Raw genomic sequence first — 5,189 nt, forward strand, 5'->3', positions numbered from 1 at the left:
TTTGCTATGTTTTTTAACTTATTCTTTTCAACCTGGTTTCCTATCAATTGTAACTGAAAGAATCTCAATTAAAGCTAAAACAAGTACCTGGAATTTGGTTGAGCATATGGCATAGGCTAAAACATACAACCATTTGAGTTTAGCTGGAAATGCGTCCATCATGTAAAGAATGCCAACTGGTACTATGTGGGAACATATCAGTTGAATAAAATATCTCCTGTAGTCAGATCATGAGCCTACTAAGTTTCTAACATTAAAAATATTGATGTATAATTGATATAATAGTACAAGAATCAAATTTCTTTTTAAGCCAATTCACCCAAAAGCATAAATACTAACCACGTTTGTTAAGTGGTACTTTTTCTCCCAATAGCTAAAAACCCAAGAGAGCTGAGACATGAGTGGTTGCATAGTATACGGAACTGGTAAAACTGGAATTATCTGCTCCATAAAGACTTGCTGGATGTAAAGTTAAGCAAAAAGGAACATACAGAATGAGAAATTGTTGTTGCCCAGAAAGAGTAAGGGAAGTATTTGTGTGAGCATGTACAATGATCATTTAGAAACCTTCCAGATGTAATACGATTCCTTCCTGATAAAGTTACAAATATCTTCCATTTAAAAAGCTATTAACTGGAATGGGACCCAGCAGATGAGTCAGAGAAGTCTGTCTCTTTGTCACCATTTGCTTCCTATTCATAAGAGAAGAAGAAAACAAGTAAACTGAAGACCTGGGACTATGGTTGGAACACCTAAACCTGTAGTAATGAGAGAAAAGCTACAAGAATTGACCCTGTATACATTTAAGCATCTTGACTCAATAAGAATTTAGTTTTAATCAAATTTCCCACTAGGATGAAAAAAATGTTTCAAAAAGAATTTAGGATTACATAATGCTTAGGATATTCTTTAGTATCCAGTGTGTCTACAACTACCCTCATGCTTCATTAAGCACACCAGAATGATGAGGTCACCTAAACTGTGCAACACACAGAAAAAGCCTACCCTGTCCTACCTCACAGAGGAGCCATGTGAGAAGAGAGACAACGTAAACCCTTCTTGGAATCAGAGCCAAGGTATAGCCAGATTATGAGACCAACCTCACTCCTCTTCCACCTCACTCAGCAAGTTATGCTATAAACCTTTCCCCCTTTGAGGGGAAAGGGAAAAATAGTTAGAGAGGGAGGGAGGCAAAGCTTAAGAGACTCTTAAAAACTGAGAATAAACTGAAGGTTGATGGGGGGTGGGAGGGAAGGGAAAGTGGGTGATGGACATTGAGGAGGGCACCTGTTGAGATGAACACTGGGTGTTGTATGGAAACCAATTTGACAATAAATTTCATATTAAAAAAATAATAAATAAATAAATAATAAACCTTCCCCCCCTTTGTTGTGGTTATGCTATTGTTTTCTCCTGCATTGAAGAAAGTTGGATTTATCATTTCACTATTGACATCCACAGCAGAATAAGAAATTCATTATTACCAGAGATGCTGGACTTGAGAGTCAAAGTGATTTTTTTTATCTCTTTAAAATTGGACAAATGAGTTTGGTTGTATATGAACTACATAAATTCTACTTATAGGGAGAATCTCCTGAATTTTTTTAACAGAAATAAGAGAAAGCAAAAAAGCAGAGAGAGAACATATCAGAATGTATCAGCCTTGTATAATGGATTATGATAGTAGTATTATGATCACCATCATCATTATCATCATCATCATCATCATCATCACTGCTATCGTTATCTATCCAGCCTTGCTCTTTTCCATCCTTGTTTAGAGAAAGAAAGAAAAATGTCTCCATCCGTGACACAGAAGTGACACCAAATCCAAGGCCTGGACAATCAGAGCCCCACATCTCCCTGGAATAAAGTGATTTGTTGAAAAATTGGAGTGCCACTCAAGCTGGGATTTCCACAGATTGTTAAATTGAGGCTGACATAATGGTCTCTTGCTATTCAGGTAAGGGGCTAAAGTATGAGATGGCACTCCTTAATCCCCAACACCTATTTAACCCATCCCCCCATCTACCTCCCCTCTGATACCATCAGTTTGTTGTCTGTAGTTAAGAGTCTGAAAAAAAAAATGAGGCACCTGGGTGACTCAGTTGATAAAGCACCCAACTCTTGATTTCGACTCAGATCATGATCTCACAGTTCATGAGATCAAGCCCTGAGTCAGGTTCCGTGTTGACAGCATGGAGCCTGCTTGGGATTTTCTCCCTTCCTCCCCCTCTCCTCTGTCTCTCTATCTCTCTCTCTCCCTCTCAAAAATAAGTAAATAAATATTTAAATAAAGAGTCTGTTTCTTGGTTTGCCTCTCTTTTTCCCTTTGCTCATTTGTTTTATTTCTTAAATTCCACATATGAGTGAAATCATATGTTATTTGCCTTTCTCTGATGGACTTATTTCATGTAGCATAATACTTTCTAGCTCCACCAATGTCATTGCAAATGGCAAGATTTCATTCTTTTTGATGGCTAATATTCCATTGTATATATATAGTACATCTTCTTTATCTATTCATCTATCAATGTATACTTGGGCTGTTTCCATAATTTGGCTATGGCAGATAATGCTTCTATAAACATCAGGGTGCATGTATCCCTTTGAAATAGTATTTTTGTATTCTTTGGGTAAATATCTAGAAATGCAATTGCTGGATCCTAGGGTAGTTGAATTTTTAACTTTTTTTTTTAATTTTTTTTTAATTTTTTTTAATTTTTTTTTAATTTTTTTAAAATTTAAAAAAAATTTTTTTAACGTTTATTTATTTTTGAGACAGAGAGAGACAGAGCGTGAACGGGGGAGGGTCACAGAGAGAGGGAGACACAGAATCTGCAACAGGCTCCAGGCTCTGAGCTGTCAGCACAGAGACCAACGCAGGGCTCGAACCCACAGACCGTGAGATCATGACCTGAGCCGAAGTCAGACGCTTAACCAACCAAGCCACCCAGGCGCCCTGAATTTTTAACTTTTTGAGGAACTTCCACACTGTTTTCCAGAGCTGCTCTACCAGTTTACATTCCCACCAACAGTGTTAAGAGGGTTTCTCTTTCTCCACATCCTCACCAATATCTGTTGTTTTCTTGTGTTGTTCATTTTAGCCATTCTGACAGGTGTGAGGTGATATCTCATTGTAGTTTTGATTTGTATTTCCCTGATGATCAGTGACGTTGAGCATCTTTTCATGTGTCTGTTGGCCATCTAGATATCTTCTTTGGAAAAATGTCTATTCATGTCTTCTTCCCATTTTTTTTTATATTTTGTTTTTCTTTTGTTATTGTTGTTTAATTTTATTTTTTTTAACATATCCAAATTAGCATATAGTACAACAATGATGTCAGAAGTAGATTCCTTAATGCCACTTACCCTTTAGCCCATCCCCCCTTCCACAACTCCTCCAGTAACCCTCTCTTTGTTCTCCATATTTAAGTGTCTCTTATGTTTTGTCCTCCTCCCTGTTTTTATATTATTTTTGCTTCCCTTCCCGTATGTTCATCTGTTCTGTGTCTTAAAGTCCTCATATGACTGAAGTCATATATTTGTCTTTCTCTGACTAATTTCGCTTAACATAATACACTCTAGTTCCATCCACATAATTGCAAATGGCAAGATTTCATTCTTTTTGATTGCCGAGTAATACTTCATTATACACACACACACACACACACACACACACACACATATATATACCACATCTTCTTTATCCATTCATCCACCCATGGACATTTGGGGTCTTTCCATACTTTGGCTATCGTTGATAGTGCTGCTATCAACATTGGGGTGCATGTGTCCCTTCAAAACAGCACACCTGTATCCCTTGGATAAATGCCTAGTAGTGCAATTGCTGGGTGGTAGGGTAGTTCTATTTTTAGTTTTTTGAGGAACCTCCATACTGTTTTCCAGAGTGGCTGCACCGTTGGCATTCCCACCAACAGTGCAAAAGAGATCCTTTTTCTCCACATCCTCACCAGCATCTGCTGTTGCCTGAGTTGTTAATTTTAGCCCTTCTGACAGGTGTGAGGTGGTATCTCGTTGTGGTTTTGATTTGTGCTTCCCTGATGATGAGTGATGAGCATTTTTTCATGTGTCAGTTGGCCATCTGGATGTTTTCTTTGGAGAAGTATCTATTCATGTCTTTTGCCCACTTATTCACTGGATTATTTGTTTTTTAGGTGTTGAGTTTGATAAGTTCTTTATAGATTTTGGATACTAACCCTTTATCTGATATGTCATTTGCAAATATCTTCTCCCAATCCGTCGGTTGCCTTTTGGTTTTGCTGATTGATTACTTTGCTGTGCAGAAGCTTTTTATTTTGATGAGGTCCCAGTAGTTCATTTTTGCTTTTGTTTTCCTTGCCTCCGGAGATATGTTGAGTAGGAAGTTGCTGCGGCCAATGTCAGAGGTTTTTGACTGTTTTCTCCTCTAAGATTTTGATGGCTTCCTGTCTTACATTGAGGTCTTTCATCCATTTTGAGTTTATTTTTGTGTATGGTGTAAGAAAGTGGTCCAGGTTCATTCTTCAGCAGGGCGCTGTCCAGTTTCCCCAGCACCACTTGCTGAAGAGACTGTCTTTATTCCATTGGATATTCTTTCCTGCTTTGTCAAAGATGAGTTGGCCATACATTTCTGGGTCCATTTCTGGGTTCTCTCTTCTGTTCCATTGATCTGAGTGTCTGTTCTTGTGCCAGTACCATACTGTCTTGATGATTACAGCTTTGTAATAGAGCTTGAAGTCCAGGATTGTGATGCCTCCTGCTTTGGTTTTCTTTTTCAAGTATGCTTTGGCTGTTTGGGGTCTTTTCTGGTTCCATACAAATTTTAGGATTGTTTGTTCTAGCTCTGTGAAGAATGCTGGTGTTATTGAATTCTGGAAAATAATGAAGCAGAAAAGAAGAGGGAAACAAAGCAAAAAATCATGATACAAGACTGAGAGAACTCAGTGACTTGTTAAAAAGGAATAACATTTGAATCATAGAGCCACAGAAGATGAAGAGAGAGAAAGAGGAGCAGAAAGTTTATGTGAGCAAATTATACCTGAAAACTTTCCTGATCTGGGGAAGAACACAGACATCAAAATCCACGAAGCACAGGGATGCCTGAGTGGCTCAGTTGTCTAAGCATCTAACTTCAGCTCACGTCATGATCTTGCAGTTCCTAAGTTTGAGCTTTGCATCAGGCTCTG

General features: G+C 38.1%; 1 long non-coding RNA gene across 1 annotated transcript; it reads right to left on the bottom strand.

The window, feature by feature from the left end:
- Nucleotides 1-2,356: 2,356 nt before the first annotated feature.
- Nucleotides 2,357-4,869, bottom strand: LOC131514004 (uncharacterized). The gene is made up of 2 exons (XR_009262890.1): nucleotides 2,954-4,869; nucleotides 2,357-2,666 (listed from the first exon to the last, which is right to left on the bottom strand). It is a non-coding gene; the product is annotated as an uncharacterized LOC131514004 (long non-coding RNA).
- Between the last annotated feature and the right edge of the window lie 320 nt (nucleotides 4,870-5,189).

Source organism: Neofelis nebulosa, chromosome 6, assembly GCF_028018385.1.
Source record: "Neofelis nebulosa isolate mNeoNeb1 chromosome 6, mNeoNeb1.pri, whole genome shotgun sequence".
Taxonomy (NCBI): Eukaryota; Metazoa; Chordata; class Mammalia; order Carnivora; family Felidae; genus Neofelis; species Neofelis nebulosa.